Raw genomic sequence first — 15475 nt, 5'->3', positions numbered from 1 at the left:
AGCAGTGTCAGGAGAAACTCCGAGGTTACGAGAATTTGAAATGGGCCTGAGAGGATGGATTGGATTTGACATTTATTTATCTATTGAATTCACCAACAAATACCTATCACATTCTAGTTATGCCACAGACTGAGTGCAGAGTGAATAAAACAGCCGTGGAATTACAGTCCAGCAGCTTGTGTCTACAGTGCCAGTGCGTCTGAGATGCAAAAGACCACCCGAGATGCAAAGAGGGATGGACTTTGCTTCCATTTGCCCCACTTGCAGGGTCTGAGTGCATGCTCACATGTGCAGGGATCCTTTCGAAAGCTAGGCCACTCTGCAAACCCTGACAGGATGACTGGCATCCAATTAGACTTTCCTCCTTTACTAGATTTGAAGGAGGCAGTGTGATTTCTCGCAGTTGCCGGGTGCTGTCTCCATAGTCCTGTCGGCACCGCCTTCCCTCCAGCCTGGCATATTCAGGTGATGCTCAAGTTCTGTACCAACCCCTAATAAAGCGCCCAGAGAGGCTGCTGATGAATCAACACTGCATCTATTTTCAGCTTCTTTGCGGTGGGTTTTTGGCAGGTTTTCACTCTGAAACGCAGGGCTAACCTCTGAGCTTTTCTGTAAGAATAAACACCCCTGTGAAATGCTCCCTGAGCAAATGTAAACAGACAACAGAGTTGCTGTCTGATGTGAAAATGATGAAGGGCTGTACGGTGCCCCAATTAACAAGTCCTTTAATAAGACATGGAGTCTACTGTGGCAAAAATCCCCGAAGGCAACTTCAAACTGGCAGGGGAGTGGAGTGGGAGGCTGCTTCCTGATGCTGGGTCTCAACGGGTCACTAGGGAAGACTTGATGTCAAGAGAAATTGTCTCAAGGATCAATCTGCTTCAGGTGAGCTGGGAAGTAAGGGCAGAACCAGCTGAGCCAAAAATAAAAGAGTAAGCAGACTCAGGAATTTCTTAACAGAGATATGCCTGGAAGCTCTTCAGGTGCACAGCAGTGAATCTTTTCTGTCCAGTGGCTGAGAACAGATATGCCTGGGTCATCAGGCCCATGTACCAAGATGAACCAGTTCAGATCTCCAGGCAGAGTCTATTACGGTGGGGAAAGAATTGCAGCAGGTGCTTGAGGCAGCTGCTTCCACTGTGCCCTCAGTCAGGAAGCAGAGGGACATGAATGCCGGTGCTCAGCTGGCTTTCTCTTTTTTTATGTAGTCTAGGATCCCAGCTCAGGAAATGGTGCCATCCATATTTAGAGTGGGTCTCCCCACCTCAATTAATCTAAATAACCCCTCACAGACACTTCCAGAGGCATGCTCCTGTGGGATCCCTAGATCCTGTCAAGTTGGTGACACTAACCATTACAAAAGGAATGAACAGACACAAAACCAAAATCAGGCTCCACCCACAGAATAAAATGGCATGACGGTCACCTAGGAAGGCAATGTCAAGGGTCCCAGTAATGGTATCTACACCAGTAAGGTATCTGATATGCTAAAGAAAGAGCCCTTTGGGGCTGGCTAAAGTTGTAGTGATAGGATACAACATGACAACCCCAAGGGAAAAGCTGTGCCAGGAAGGATCTGTCCTCACCTACAAAATTCATTCATGCATTCAGCCAGGCTCTTATTTATTGTAAGCACTTAGTCATTTAGTTGTTTCAGATGGTCATCATTCGGTCAGTCCATTAATTCACACATGCAGTGAATATGTCGTTCAATCATTTATTTATTTATTCTTTTTTCACTTATTCTTTTACTTATTCCCTCAGGCAACAGTTTAGTCAGTCACTGTCAGTCGTTTTAGCACCCTCTGTTCTATTGCATCATTTATTCAGCAAATCAATTAATTATTCACACACATTCTGTCCCAAGCAATCATTTGATTCAATCATCTTCAGTTCCTTCATCTATCCAGGCTGTCTCTATGCCTGTCAATCTATCAGTCATGACATTGTTATTCCTCTTTCATTTTCTTCTTTATTGGTAAGCTCAGGGATAGTCATTAATTCATTATTTACTTATGCATTTATTCATCCATCTTTTGACCAGTCAGCCGGGGTGGTGGTAAACCTTCATCGTCAACTTGACTGGCCTTGGAATCCAATGGCATCGTAACTTCTGCATGGGCCTGGGAAGGTGTCTCTAGGAAGGTTTAATGGAGGAGGGAAGACATAACCTGGATGTGGACAGCATTACAGGCTGGGGTCCTGGACTGAGTGGAAAGGAGAAAGTGAGCTGAGCACCAGCATTCATCTCTCCCTGCTTCCTGACTGCAGACACAATTCGACCAGCTGCCTCACACCTCTGCCGCCACACTAGAGCCTCTCTCACCCTGTGCCTTCCCTACCATGATGGACTTTATCCTCTCAAACTGTAAGGCCTTCTGTTGCATTTGTCAGGGACTTTTTCCTTCACAGCATAACAAAATTAATACAGCCAGTCAACAATCTGCCACATAATCATAGCGAACTTGCCTACTGAGCTTCAAGACGACAGATTCTAATCTATCTTTCCTCTATTCGAATTTGAATTTGCATGATGACCTGGGAGGCGTAGATGGTTAGAAGTGGCTCCAGCATAAGTGTCCTCTCTGTGTTAAAAATAGAAACAAAATTTTAAAAACTCCAGAGCCTAACATAGCAAGTGTCCACACACTAACTCATAAAATCTTTGACCCAGGAGGCAGCTTACCATAATAAGTGTGTAGATTTAGGCTCCAGAGGGTTCCAGAAGAGGACATGGGCCCAAGCATCTGGGGCCCAATCTATCAACCTAAAATGGACCTGATCTCTAAACAGGTATTCATAAAATAGTTTTAAAACTTATGTTATTCCCTGACTAAGGAATGACATACATATAGAAAATGAAGGAAGGTTTGAATAAGAAAATGAATAAAACCAAATCCTACCATCCAAAATTAGCAATTGTTAGTATTTTAGTATATATACATATAATTTCATACATTTACCAAAATTATAATAATTAGGTAGTTTTCATTTATTATTGCAAAATAAATAATTTATAAAGGAATTTTTATACTTAGTAGAGATTGGTTTATTGGGATAGCAGTCCAACTTTGTGATTAAAATTAATATGAGTAATTTTGGAATTGATTTGTTCTTCTTTTAAGCTGAATTTTTATTAGATTTATATACAGCACAGTCGAACACTTACAATATCATAAGAATCACCTGGTGTTTATGAGTTTAGCATAATCTATTAGATTTATAAGACTTCAGTACTCAGAAATTTGGTTTGTTAATCAAAGCACTTAAAATAGAAGAATCCAAATTATAAAGTCAGTTGAAAAATCCCTAAATTTATAACAGGGACTAAATATTAATCAGGATCTCCTTATTAGTGATTTTTAATTTTTGTCATACAAGAATTAAGGAAGGATAAGAGTTCTAAGTCGCATGCAAAAATCTGACTTTTGGCAGTGGCAGATCAAGGACTCAGCCTGTCAAAATACAAAGAATAAGGGACAATTGAGGACTCAGCCCTGAAAAGGACATCTACATAACTCATTCTGTGGCCCAAGGAACATTGTAGAAGAGGGTGAGAAATGTGAGATTTGAAGATAGGAAAGAGTATTATAAAGTACTTTATTCTAAATGTGATACGGTAATGGCAATCATTAACACATGGCAGCTGTGACCACCTACATAAAACCTTCACACACACATACACACATGCACATGCACATGCACATGGAGGAAAGCTGGAAGGGGACTACTTGACAAGAAAGAGGTAAGCAGATGAGGAACCAGGATAAGAGAAGGTCTTGGGATGGAAGGAATATGATACAATACATTGAATCCAACTAAATGTTAGAAATTTAAGAACCAATTAAATAATATATGTAATTTTAAATTTTGAGACTGAACTTAATAAACCCAATATTAAAATCTGAAACCAAGGTGTTGTGAGATGCTTTGTATGTTAAATGTGTTGTTTTGATTGATTAATAAGTAAAACACTGATTGGCTAGTAGCCAGGCAGGAAGTATAGGCGGGACAAGGAGAGAGGAGAATTTTGGGAAGTGGAAGGCTGAGGCAGAGAGATGCTGCCAGCTGCTGCCATGAGAAGATGTTAAGATACTGGTAAGCCATGAGCCACGTGGCAACTTATAGACTGATAGATATGGGTTAATTTAAGATATAAGAACAGTTAGCAAGAAGCCTGCCATGGCCATACAGTTTATAAGTAATATAAGTCTCTGTGTGTTTACTTGGTTGGGTTTGAGCAGCTGTGGGACTGGCGGGGAGAGAGATTTGTCCTGACCGTGGGCCAGGCAGGACTGGAGAAAACTCTAGCTACATTTAGCCACTGAAATTGCCCATGCTCCAATGGATGCCCCAACTCCCATGTACATATTGGCAGCACTAATTGGACTTGGTGGGTTATAAAAATAAAGAATGTGTGTTGGGGTCCAGGAAGAGTTAAGGGTGGATATGATTTAAATACCGTGTATGCTTATATAAAATTATCAAATAATAATAAAAAGTTCTGTCCTGCATTCATACTGTGCCTTCTATAGGCACCACTTATGCAGAAGTACCCCGTGGGTTGATGGCTATTCCTTCCATCCAGGAAATTATCAGTGACAACAGTCACCATCTTGACTTGAGCGGCCACCATTTTGTCATCACCTGCTGAAAATGCCGTGTTGTACTAACATGTGTGAGTCTGAAGGCAGAAGGACCACACTGGTTCTCACAACCACTGTCCTCACCTTATGATTGTACAGCTCAGTGCAGTTCCTATTCGTGTAAGACAGCCCACCATGATGTTATGATCCTGAGATACAGGAGGAAATGTGCACACGGCTCTTGCACATGCTTAGGGTCCCCAGTGACAAAGCTGTGGGGGTCCTGACCTCTACTCTACTTCCTCATCTGCAAGTCTTCCTTTTGCTGGGGTAAGGTCGGAGAGCCGCAGAGTCTCAGACTTCCTAGCTTTGCAGCGAGTATGTTTCCACTGCTGTCCCAGTTAAGCCATATCCTCTGAATATCCCACAGCGCGGGTTTGGATAAGCTACTAAGGGACGTGTCACTATGAAGCTCCTGAGCTCGCTTGAAGGCCCAAGGTTACCTATCAGAGATGGGGGGAGTGCCGGCAATGTGGGAAAATGTCTAAGAGCTGACAACATACTACATGTTCACCCCAGGCAGTGATCTGGCCTGATCTACGGTGGGAAAATAAACTTTGAAAGAGAAGGGCTGCCTTTCGCCCTTGAAAACTCAGTCTCAGAGGCTCATGAGGTGAGGGGTGAGTCAGCTCATAATAGCTCCAGACAGGCCCAGTGAAGGGGCCTCCAGAGAAAAGCAGAATCGACCTACAGTCCTCCTCCAAAGCACCTAGGTGGCCGGCAGAACTTCTGTAAGGCATCGCTCTCACTACTCCCCAGTTCTGCTGGTGCCTCCTCAGCTTCCTCCCTGTGCTGACTGGCAACAGGGCAATGCACATGCAAGCCAGGAGTCATGCTCAGGTACAAAGGGAACAGACACACCCCAGGAGGAGAGGGGAGGCTGAGCGATTCAATAATCTACTCCCACACCATCACTGGGGTGAGGGGCCTGGCTCTGTTTACTTCTCCCACACCATCACTGGGGTGAGGGGCCTGGCTCTGTTTACTACTCCCACACCATCACTGGGGCGAGGGGCCTGGCTCTGTTTACTTCTCCCACACCATCACTGGGGTGAGGGGCCTGGCTCTGTTTTTTTTAACTCTTGCTATGATACATTACAGAACAATATAAGCTAGAGAATTATTTATTTTTGCTCACAGTGCAAAGGTGGGGAAGAGGCAATGACAGATGCAGACTGTGGCAGCAGGAACTTGAAGCTGCTTGCTCACACCTCTGAGGATCAGGAAAAGAGAGAGGTGGGGTATGAATACAGGCAGATACTGTCTGTAAAGCTCTCTCCCCAGGTATTTAATTCTTTCACCGAGGTCCTGCCTCCTAAAGGCTTCACAAAGTCCTCAGACATCACCAGCAACTGGTAACCAGGTGTTAAAGACTTTGATATACATCAAAACAGTAGCATTGGATTGACTGGATTTGATCTTAGGGCAATTCAAACATAACTTCTATGTCCTTTATTCCCTTACTTCCTGAAAATTCTTCCTCCTCAGACACCCCTCCCCAGGTATGAAGAATGTTTTTTGCTCCTCTAGGTCCTTTCTTATATCTTGCTTTTGTATATGAAGCTCTGCTCAGCCATATTTCTCAGTATAGGGGCCCCTCATTCCTGATCTCAAGTCTTTCCCTAATGAATTACATTTGCGTGTCAAACAGGAATTAAAATTGCATCATTTTTCTGGGTTGCAGACTTTTTCTCCCTAAGAATAAAAGCTAATGTCATAGATTTCTCTACACTAATGCTTCTTCCAGGAAAAGATAAAAGATTGGAAGGCTACAGACATGGTCCACAGTCAGTAAAGTGTTTCACATTCAGGCACGAGGACCTGAGTTTGATGCCCACCAGCTATGTAAAAATGCTGGGTGAGGGTACATGCCTGTAATCCTTCCTGGTGCTGGGGACATCGAAGTGGGTGGATTCCTGGAGCTCACAGGCCACCCAGTCTAGCTGAATTGGTGAGCTTAAGTTCAGTGAGAGATTGCCCCCACAAAATAAAATACTGAGCAATTGAGGAGGGTGTCCACCTCAAATATCCACCTATAGACCTAACACACACACACACACACACACACAATACACTAATGGGGTTTTCAGGAAGGTGAATTAATGAGAAGCTCCTCTTGAGGGACACATCAAGCATCTCCATTCTTCACAAGGCTGAGATTCCACTTGCTGGATCCTCCAATAAGAGTGGCCCATTGGTCACGGGGTTTATTTGCTTTTCTATAATTCTGGGGCATCATACTTGACAAATGGTTCTTATTACAGATAATTTTCCTTTTGGCACTGTTCCAGCCTCCAACTTAGACTTAACATTAATATGCCCTTAAGCTAGCCTCCTAAGAGGCTGGCAAGGGTGAATTTATTCCCCGTGGCATCGGTATGAATTCTGATGAATGCAAATGCCTATATGACTTCATAATTTTCACACTCATCTCCCTACTTCACGACACCCCTGAGACACAGCTGGAGCTTTGCCAGATGCTGTGGGTTGCTGAGGGGAAGATGACAGAATGGCAAACGCTTGCCTCTCACATCCTTCTCAAGCCTACTCCATCTCTCCATGTTCCAAACGAATCCTACCTTCTCTGTTTTCTTCAAGAGGTGTGTTTGCACTGTGTGCTTCTATCTAGAGCAACAGCCAAACATCATCCCATGGGATAGCACTGTCCTTCACTTTGCCCTCTGTTCATACTCAGATCTACAATAGCCTCCTTTTCATATTCACCTCTAAATGGCCATCGCCTGGTAACCAGAAAAACTTTAAAGGCCAAACCTCTAGTTTACATAGACACCTGAGACATTTTTGGATTACACTCCTAGATATCCACAGGCACATCTACCACTAATTTGAATAGCCCTGAACTCCTTATGTAGTATATAATATTGCAAGAGGCAAAATGTATGGTCCTGGGGGCCAAAGGCAATATATGGAGACCACCCTCCAGTGAAATGCATTATAAAATCAGAATAAATCCCCTAGTTTGGGGAACACACAATCACTTCTCATTCATGTCCAGGCACATAGTGCTCTTAAGGTAACTTCACCTTTCCCTGAGTGTTCATCACCTTGTCCCAGTCTCCCAGTCTGGAAACTGTTCAACATAGCTGATTTGACGGCTCCTCTGTTTCCAGTATATAATACATTATCAAATGTCAATTCTTCTAGTTAAGTATTCTCTTCCTGCCTACCCCCGCCCTTCTCAGATATTCATCACATCCAGTCTCCACATCCTAACCTTTTCCCATCTTATCTATAAGTGGCTGTGAGACTCTGGGTATCCATGATTGGACTTGAACTCCAAAACTATAGGAAAGGAGACTTCCATGTGAGATGGGCAGGATTCTTCCCAGTTCTACTCCATCTTCCACCAAAAAGAAGGTCTTCAGCTTACACTGTGGACAACTGACATTAATGCATGATAGAAGACCTTTGGCATTTGCTTTGAATTGTTCCTCAGCACCCTCAATGTCACAGCATGAAACCAGATTCTAGAAGGAAACTTGGCAGAAAAGTGTCTGTTTGCTCATGTCTCTTTTCTATAGTGGCTCTAAGGTACCCCTTCCCAGTGACTTCAAGGTGACTCATCTCTCCCTCCAGATAAACTATAATACTTATAAGAAGTTTCAAAAGCTGTGGCTTCCAGAGATCCAGGGCATGGCTTTAATCATGTCAGTAGAACCATATGTCGTCATGCACACATGAAAAGAACTCTTTACCTTAAAAAGATTGTTTATCCCGTAGTATTGATATTTATCCTAAACTTCATTAATTCATTCATTGACCAATAATCTATTGAATATGTATAATATACAAAGTGTGGTCATGAACTGAGGATGAAGGATAGATAACCCCAACCTTTAATCAGCTTCTAATGTGGAATTAATGGAAAATAATCACATGAGCATAGAATAATGAGTTCAAAGATGATTGTATGAATGAAGGGTTTATAAGACTGAAGGGTAAATGCATCAATGTCTAATTCTTAAAAAATGAACAAAGCTCAGGGTTGATGTAAGAGAAGAATAGGAGATTCTGAAAGTAGGAGAGTATGGTATACATAGTTAAGGATCCAGAAGAAATATGGCCAGCACAGAGAACCTCAAGTTAAGGGATGAAACAGTGCCAAGGACTGAACTGGAGGTGTGTGCTAAGGACCAGATGGTGATGAACATTGATGGCCACACTAAGATGTTTGGACCTTTTTCTGAAGATGATCAAGATCTATTCAAGCATTTCCAAGGAGTATTGGGAGTGTTTCTAAGGTCAATGTTGTTAAAAGAAGCTTCACTGGCAGTTTGTTATCCCAGATGCCAAGACTTTAAAAGCACTCATGAATTTTTTTCAGCATGAGAGAGCCCTAGAGAATCCAGTTGGCTTAAGAAGAGCATCAGAGCAAAAAGTTACTGAGGTAGTCTGTACAGAGTTGAAAAGCTTCCATGGGGACTATGAGCATCACTACTATAACATGAGCCACAAAGCATCACCCTGAATTTGGGCCTGGCATCAGACCAGCTGCTGTTAAGAATGGTGTCCATGTCATAACCCTTAGCCATAGGGAGCAAATGAAGGAAAGTATCACCAAAGCATCAGTATTTCTTCAAGTCACCTGTCTCCTGCCTCTTTTCCATTATCTGTCAATTCTCTACTGTTCAATTAATTTTCTGTTGGATTCCAGGCGTCTCAGCTGTTGCTGAATGTAGGCAGAATCACTTAAGCACTTGAGCTTGCTTGGATCTTCAGCTTGAACAGAGCTCTCTGCTTTTAATGATCTTTTAGAGAACAGCATCTCAAAGCATACTCTCGCAGACAGAGGTACTAATGGGATAATGGCTGGGGATGTTTAGAGGATTTAGAACACATTCTCTGAAGGCACTGAGCCTCACGACTTAGAGGAATGGATTGTAGCAATCCATCTGTTCAGGGTCTCCATCTGAGCCCTATATCATTTTGACTCAAGCACCGTGATCTTTTCTTCAGCTTTCTCACATTCGTTTTTATTTTCCCTCAAGTATGTTTACTTCATTTACTCCAGAGATCTGATATTTTCTGTTAGTCTTCTTTTGTGATTCTTGTTATATTCTGCAATACAGTAATCTCTTTTCCTGTGAATATTAACAAAGTACTTTTGTCCCTAATTCTGATATTTCTGTGCATTTTCTAGGCTCTGAAAGTTGAACATTGACACTGAGAATGCTAATGTGACTAGGTGGAAAGGGTTTAGAGAGTGGAGCAGAAAGCTGCTTGATCTGAACAAGAAAGCAAGTTTATTTAGAGAATTATCAACTGTAAAAGTCACAGAATGGTAATGTCATGAATGACCATAGAAGTAACTCCATGTGTTCATTGTTTCTCAGATAAGAAAAATAAAGTCAATATTGGTGTATTCATCATCATATGACTGATTACCAAGAACTACATGGATCTGGATTCTCTAATATTTCAATTTAATAAAATTTAAAATAAAACTTTGTGGGTGAGACCTGACACTATTGCTTTGAAAAGAAAAAGAAAGGAAAACAAACAAATAAACAAATAACTTTTAGAGTATTTCTATGAGATCTCCACATTAACCCAAGCAAGCCATAGTTGTTTATTCATCGACAAGCATTTATTTAGAGCTTAATGTATCCCCATCACTGTGGTATTCCTTGGGAACCCTGAGGTAATTAATTCATTATCCCTGGGAACTTGGAAATTCCTCCAGGTCAGTGTAAAGCACAGCCAGTTGAATATGGCTGGATTGTTAGACTTTGCTGAGTATCCTGTGCTAGAAACTGCTCTTGGCCCTTATCTCATTTTATTTTTTGTGATGAGTTAATCTCATTGTCAATCTGGTGCAATTGGGAATTACCTGGGAGATTTACAAAGCACACTTCTGGGTGTTTGTGAGGTCATTTGCAGAGATGACTAATCAGGAGGAGAAAATCCACCCTGAATAAGGTACCCAGATGGAATAAAAGTGGGAAAAGAGAAAGCTGGCTAGAGGATGCATTCCTATGGCCCCCCCATCTCTCTCCACCCCTCTCTCTATATCCATCTTCTCTCTTCCCTATCTCCCCTACTGTGGGCTTCTCTGACATTTCCTTTTAACTGTGATGGAAGACTGATATCTCTGATACCATGAGTCCAAATAAATCTTCCTTCTTTTAAGTTGTCTATCATGTTGTCAGTGATAAAAATAAAAAAAAAAATCTGACTAATGGATTTTCACAAGACCCTCTTTGTAAGCAGTAGTGTGTCTACTCCACAGATCATGAACCTGAAGCCTCAGGAGAGCCTGGCCTGTGGTCCTATAGTTAGTGGGTGTGGAGAATGAGGGATTAATATCAGGCACTATCTTATTTATTAGGAACCAACTTGTGAGGTCAGTGTTCTGGTAGAGGTGAACCCCAGACTTATTTGAGTGTCATTTGAAACACTATTTTGCAAGAGCACAAAGGTCCAGGAAGTCTCTCGGGGAGACCCCCACAATTTAAAATTTCAGGTCTCTATTGCTGGACACCAAGCCTCCCTGAACTTCTAAAACAGCCATTAGCAAATTTGTTCACAGTTCTGAAATGTGGGCCTGGCTCAGCTGGGAAGGCTGGTCTCCCACAGGGTCACTCATGTAGCTAAATGGCTTTGAGAGATAAGCTGCAGCTGGGCATGAAAAGGCAGCAGAGGCCACCTCAGTTCTCCACCGTGGAGTCTCAGGCAGAAGTGCTCAACACACTCAGGCTTGTTACATTCCTTCTTTGATCCAATTTACTGATGGCCCGTTGATCGAAGTAAGTGTGCAGGGTAGAGCCTGGAGTTGATGCAGGAGGAGCTGACCCTGGGTGTGAAAATGGCAGGTGGGATTACATGTGTGACAACAGTCAAACACAGCAAACAAGCCAAGTTATGGAGATGACAAGTGGCCAAATTCAACATTCCCTGCTAGATCCTGCTTGCCCTTAGACTCCAAGGCATGTGATGAGTGCTCTGATAGAGGAGAACCCAAGTGACGGTGAGAACTCTGGTGAGGGTTAGGGATGGACGGGACGGGGGCATCTCTGCTGAATCTGGAAGGGATTAGCTTATCTACATCCTAATTCTGGATAAAGAGAATTCTGGTTGTGAAAAGGAATATTTTGCAGGATCAGAGGACACCGGGAACTGGTAAGAAAAGAAATCAAAAGGGTCAGATGTCAGATTCTGATGGCCCGTGGGTGCGACACTACTCAGAATGGAGCTTGTTCTCACAAATGTCAAGGACTGTGTGAAGATCCACAGGGTGCTCTGAAACACACTCGGGGACTTTTCCATGCAAGTAAGAAATCTGGCTGAAAACCTGCGGCTTATAACCTTGTGACTCTGTGCACTTGAAATCCCTCACAGCTGCCATAATATATGGAGATGAGGAGTATGTTAGAAAAATCCAAGATGCATTATATTTCAGGGTTGCAAAAACTAAAACATGTCTCCTTTAAGAGTAAGAACAAATGGTGCAGGGACTAGGTGGGGGAGAGAAGGTAGTGAAGTGCTTGTCCAGCAAGCACAGGATGTGAGTTCGACCCTCCAAGTTGACATAAAGTAAGATGAGCAAGGGACACTCTTGTAATATCAACACGGAAGGAGGAGACAGGTGGATCCTGGGAGTTTGCTGATGTGTCAACCTATCCTACTCAGTCCATTTTCAGTCCAGTGAGAGTCCATGACTCAGATGCAATGGTGCTCAACCCCTAAGGAATGGTACCCAAAGTTGTCCTCTGACCTCCACAGACATGCACGCATGTGTATCTTCTTCACAGATAAGAGACACACATTAACATATAAATCCATCATGGCACACTATGTTCCACACCACACTTACCTTTAAGCCACTCCTGTCTTGGCAGCTAGGAGTTACTTGAGTGTCATTGGAAATACTACCTTGCAAGAGTAGAAAGGTCCAGAAGGTCTCTCAGGGAGCCCTCCATAATTCAGAATCCTTTCATTTATAAACTATGAAAAGAAATAGAACTGTGAAGCAATTCAGCTGAGTTGGAATCCTGGAACTTGAAGTTTCTGAGTGGGCTGCAGTTTGGACCAAGGATTTTTTTTTTCCTGCCCCAAGGATGTTATTACGTCTTATTTTTCTGATAGTTGCCAAGACAGGATGAACTCGTTTTGTTTGTTCCTCAGCGAGAATTTAGATTTCCTTAGCAGATTTGGTTGCAGGACACCGCAGAGCCATGAACAGCAGCAGGTGGAAAAATAATAATAGTTTACACATCTACAGCGCCATTCAGCTTTCTAAGCATCACCCCCGGCTTCATCTCATAGAGGTTTGGCAGCAAGTCTGAGAGAGGCAGAATTGGCATGGATGTCTCTATTTTACAGATGACTAGGTCTCTTACTGGACCCCTAGCTCAGAAAATGACCCTTTAGCATCTTGCTGGGCGGGCCAGAATAAATCTGCTGTCCTTGGTAGCTGCCATGGTTTGTGGGGGTTTGAGAAGTCTTTTCCAGTACTCTTCAAAATTTCATGTGGTTTGGAACTTAATCTGCAAGGTTTATCTCTCTGAGACATTAATTAGAGCGTGTTTTAGGAGCCTCTCTCCTCCTCCTATCAATGGCTGCTATGTTCACAGTATCCCTACAAGCTATGGATCCTGCTCTATACAATTTTATCAGCTTCACTGATATGAATTCCATCAAATTCAGGCTTCTATCACAATTTGAGATAGATCCATGCTTTATGCTCCTTAGTTTTTGGGGTTTTTTGTTGTTCTTGTTGTTTTGTTTGTTTTTTTCGCTGGGTTGGGGGTTAACTGAGGGGTTTCAGGGCTTCAATACTAGGGAAAGAGCTTTAGACACTTTGCCAGGATTTTGGAGATAAAATATCCTGGGTACACCCTCAAATCATACTATGAAACTCCTGCCGCCCCTACTCTGTTTTCCTAGAAGACTGTGTGCTATTTCCAGGGTGGTAAGATTGCCCCTGTGACTCAGAGAGCCACTTTCTAATAATGGAAGCTTTGCCTTGATATTTTCTTCTATGCATTAGCTGTGTGAAGGAGTTATTCTTGTGAACCTGGTCTCCAATCTAGTCCTGAAGACACTGGGTAGGGATGACTGGTCACTAGCATGTTTTTGTCAAAGTCTTGAACAATCATTTCTGCTGCTGTACTCAAAATATCTGCTTTTCAATTCCCTGCCCCCTAGTTCTTCTCAGTCCACTCTGCCTGTTAGATTTTCATGCATCCTTTAAATTTCAGCCCATCCATCACCTCCTTGTAGACAGACTACCCTTGCTCTTACCACATGGACCTGTCATTCTATAATAAGAACTGATGTTTAATACCCCGCAAGTATGGCAATTTGTAGCTGATTATTGTTTCATTATATTTTGTGTCTCTCTGATTTTCTGGATCGTCCTGTCATATATTCAAACTTTCAGAGTCTTTCTTTCTTTTGTTTTTCAACAGAGTCACACTATGTAGCTCAGGCATGTCTCAAACTTGAGACACTCCCCCCGCCCCACATACTTGCTTCCCCCATGCTGGGATTTAAGGTGAGTGTCAACACACCTATCTGAAGTGTTATTTCATTGCATTGTTTAATGATCTTCTTTTCACATTGTTCCAGGAAATGGTACAGGGTCCCTGACTTTTTCCTGCTGACATCCAGACATTCGTCATTCAAAAGAAAGTTTTTGTTAATTATACACTTCAAATATATATATATATATATATATATATATATATATATATATATATATATTCTACTGCATTTCAGTCAGTTGTTCAAATTGAACAGAAACATCTTACATGATGTAGTCAGATCATGATGGTGGTTTCATAGTCCTTTTCAGAGATCTTTACAGAAACTGTTCTCTATCTCTAAACTTGAACAAACTCAACTGTATTTTTAAAACTTTTCCACCAGCAGGAAACACAGCCGACGGCTACTTCCGCCTCTCTGTCACTGTGTCCTTGGCGTTCCTTCGACATCCTGTTGCTGCGTTCAGCCTTCTTTGCCAGTATCTTTTCCCGCGCTTCAATGCTAGGATTCCCAGACCTCAAACTTCAATTAACTTCCTCCTGTCCCTCCCTGTACTTTCTTACCCAGTATCTTAACAACGCCTAGGGTTTCACCTGTGATTTGCACACAGGTATCTTCTATCTTTTGTCTTTCTAGAAACAACCTTTCCATGGAACTCTAGACTCATGAATCCATGATGCACTTCACAGCTCCTTGTAGATGTCTAGTAGTCATTGCCGAAATTATCGAAGTCAAAACGAACTCTGTGGTTGTTTGAATAGTAAGGCTTGGCCCACATAGGGAGTGGCACTATTCGGAAATGTGGCCTTGTTGGAGTAGGTGTGGCCTTGTTGGAGGAAGTGTGTCACTGTGGAGGCATGCTTTGAGGTCTCATATGCTCAAGCTAGGCCTAGTGTGGCAGTCTCCTTCTGCTGCCTGTGGATCAAGATGTAGAACTCTCAGTTCCTTGTCCAACACCATGTCTGCCTGCATGCTGCCATGCTTCCCACCATGATGATAAAGGATTAAACCTCTGAAACTGTAAGCCAGCCCCAATTAAATGGTTTCCTTTATAACAGTTACTGCGGTCACGATGTCTCTTCACCATCATGATCTGACTACATCATGTAAGATGTTTCTGTTCAATTTGAACAACTGACTGAAATACAATAGGATATATATTTTTTAAGTGTATAATTAACAAAAACTTTCTTTTGAATGACGAAAGCTGAATGGCACTGTAGATGTGTAAACTATTATTATTTTCCCACCTGCTGCACCTGTTATAAAACCCTAAGACAAACTCTATCTCCCATTGACAGATTGATGACCCTCAGGCTTTG

The sequence above is a fragment of the Peromyscus californicus genome, unplaced genomic scaffold (genome assembly GCF_007827085.1).
Source record: "Peromyscus californicus insignis strain IS unplaced genomic scaffold, ASM782708v3 Scaffold_20__1_contigs__length_68692818, whole genome shotgun sequence".
Classification (NCBI taxonomy): domain Eukaryota; kingdom Metazoa; phylum Chordata; class Mammalia; order Rodentia; family Cricetidae; genus Peromyscus; species Peromyscus californicus.
This window is presented reverse-complemented; position numbering follows the sequence as displayed.